At 54.7% G+C, this 3,135-nt stretch overlaps 1 pseudogene; it reads left to right on the top strand.

Annotated features, from left to right (window-relative positions):
- The first annotated feature begins 509 nt into the window (after positions 1 to 509).
- On the top strand, positions 510 to 2,833 carry LOC109780818 (uncharacterized; annotated as a pseudogene).
- Positions 2,834 to 3,135: the final 302 nt, after the last annotated feature.

The raw sequence follows: 3,135 nt of genomic DNA, 5'->3' as shown, positions 1-3,135 counted from the left end.
GCACCCATGCCTCCCATGAGAGAAGCAAAACTCATGCCTCCCATGATGGCCATAGCGTCGGGGGGTGCTCCAAAGCCAGCAATGCCTCCCATTGCACCGCCCACGGTAGCTCCGAAGCCACCCATGCCACCCATGGCGCCGAGGCCACCGCCACCCGGGCTAGGGTTTGCGGCGGCGGCGGTGGAGGGGTCGCGGCTATAGGATGGGGTGAGCGGGGTGCCGACGCGTGCGTCCATGGGGTGCAGTTCGCCGGCGCCGGCGCGCGCGGGGCGTAGGAGGCGGAGAAGAGAGAGTGCAGCGCGAGCGCTCGAGTGTGCCGCGCGCGGAAGCGGGCGCCCCAGATACACCGCGCGAGATAGCGAATCCGACCGCGCGCCCAACTCCTTATACCGCGCGCGCGGTTATTGCGGGCCCGCTGGAGCCACCCGCCGGGTTGCGCGCGCTAAACTGATTAAATTTGCGACGCGACGCTTGTTTAACGCGCCTGTTGGAGATGCTCTAACCCTAGCACAAACACCAGCGGCCATGGCGCTCACCACCCGCAGAGGCGGCGGCGCCGACCAACCCAGCCTCGGCTTCCTCACGAACCGCGACACGGAGGTCAGGCTCCCCCGCGCGACGCGGGTGAAGAACAAGGCGCCGGCGGGGGTCCAGATCACGGCCGAGCAGATCCTCCGGGAGGCCCGGGAACTGCAGGAGCCCGAGATCCGCCCGCCCAGGCAGAGGATAACCGACGCCGACGAGCTCGCGGACTACCGGCTCGGCGAGCGCAAGCGATTCGAAGGCCTCGTCACTCGCGGCGGCGTCGCTGCGTGGGTCAAGTATGCTCGGTGGGAGGAGGGGCAGGGAGACCTCGCGCGGGCTCGCTCCGTCTACGAGCGCGCCCTGGACCTGGACGCCGCCCGCCGCGACCACGCGCTGTGGCTCAAGTACGCCGAGTTCGAGATGCGCAGCCGGTGCGTCAACCACGCGAGGAACGTCTGGGACCGCGCCGTCTCGCTCCTCCCCCGCGTCGACCAGCTGTGGCACAATTACATCCACATGGAGGAGCTGCTTGGTGCCGTCGCCAATGCTCGCTGGCTCTTTGAGCGCTGGATGGGATGGCGTCCCGACATTGCTGCCTGGAACTCGTACATCAAGTTCGAGCTGCGGTATGGGGAGGTTGAGCGCGCAAGGGCGATCTACCAGCGGCTCGTCGCCGAGCACCCGCGGCCCGATACGTTCATCCGATATGCCAAGTTCGAGATGGAACACGGAGGAACAGAGCAGGCACGTCGCGTGTACGAGCGTGCATCTGAACTGCTTGTGGACGATGAAGATGCAGAGTTGTTGTTTGTAGCATTTGCTGAGTTTGAGGAAAATCGCCCGGAGGTGGAGCGGGTTCGTGCAATATACAAGTATGCGCTTGACAGAGTGCCCAAGGGCAAGGCTGATGACCTTTACAGGAAGTTCCTAGCATTTGAGAAACGATTTGGTGACCGTGAAGGGATTGAGGATGCCGTTGTGAGCAAGCAGAGATTCCAATATGAAGATGAGGTGAGGAAGAACCCGCTCAATTACGACTCGTGGTTCGATTACATCAGGCTGGAGGAGAGCGCCGGTAATAAGGACAGGATCAGGGATGTGTACGAGAGGGCTATAGCAAACGTCCCCCCTGCACAAGAGAAGCGGTACTGGCAGAGGTATATATACCTTTGGATAAACTATGCTCTATATGAGGAACTTGATGCACAGGACATGGAGAGGACCAGGGAGGTCTATAGGGCGTACCTGAAACTCATTCCACACAAGAAGTTTACATTTGCGAAGTTGTGGCTGATGGCCGCGCAGTTTGAGATAAGGCAGAAGAACATAAAGGCCGCACGGCGGATTCTCGGCAATGCAATAGGTATGACGCCCAAGGGGGAAATTATTCAAAGAGTACATTGAGATCGAGCTTCATATCGGCAATTTCGACCGTTGTAGAACTCTATATGAGAAGTATATCGAATGGTCTCCAGCAAACTGTTATGCCTGGAGGAAGTATGCTGAACTCGAAAAGAACCTCAGCGAGGCTGACCGCGCTCGGTCAGTATATGAGCTTGGTATCACACAGCCATCCCTTGATACGCCTGAGGTTCTATGGAAGGAGTACTTGCAGTTTGAAATTGATGAAGGTGAATTTGGTAGGGCAAGGGAACTTTATGAGAGACTGCTTGATAGAACAAAGCATCTGAAGGTATGGATCAGCTACGCCGAATTCGAGGCCTCGGCTGGCTTGGCAGAAGACAATGGAAGTGAGGTGAATAAGAATGATGCTTGTTACCAGGATCAGCAGATCGAGCGGGTCCGGATGTGTCGAGCTGTCTTTGAAAGGGCATTCGACTACTTCAGGACCAATGCTGCAGAGCTAAAGGAAGAAAGAGCAATGCTCCTGGAAGAATGGCTCAAAAAAGAGTTGGGTTTTGGTGATCTTGGTGATGTCGCCCTAGTGCAGAAGAAGGCGCCAAGGAAAGTCAAGAGGAAGAGACCACTGCCCACAGATGATGGCTCCAATGTTGCGTACGAGGAGTACGTTGATTATATCTTCCCTGATGAAGTCACGCCGGCATCGAACCTCAAGATATCGGCAGCTGCTTACAAGTGGAAGAAGCAGAAGGCTTTTTGATTGACACGATTAGTTACACAATTAGTTGTAGGATTGCAACTTGGAAACAATACGTAGACATCATTCTGTTGGATACCAATTGTCATTTCTTACTCCTATTCCTGTAGCCTCAGTTTGAATGTTTGTTGATTGATATTCCTGCTGTATTCCGTTTCACCATTTAATCTAGATCAAAAGGATTACGTACTGCTATAGGCTCTGAACTGTATTCAAAATTCAAATGTGAGACGTGAGCACTCTGCAGATATTCACTTTCAAAGTCGCCTGAATAGATTGGAGTTTACAGTGGCCGCTTGCTGGTACTGTGTCCGTGCGCGTCCAAACCCTGACTGAACAGGTTCATATTTTTCACCACTTTACTTAATTTTGTGTTCCTTTCTGTGCTGTCTAATGCAAGTGTTTTCTATATTTAATATCCCCTGCAACTATGTAACCCAATTTGTTGTTTTACCATACTGTAGAGGAGTCTCATTATGCAGTTGTTATGC

This window comes from Aegilops tauschii, chromosome 5 (assembly GCF_002575655.3).
Source record: "Aegilops tauschii subsp. strangulata cultivar AL8/78 chromosome 5, Aet v6.0, whole genome shotgun sequence".
Lineage (NCBI taxonomy): Eukaryota > Viridiplantae > Streptophyta > Magnoliopsida > Poales > Poaceae > Aegilops > Aegilops tauschii.
The sequence above is the reverse complement of the archived record's forward strand: the minus strand, read 5'-3'. Positions and strand labels throughout refer to the sequence as shown.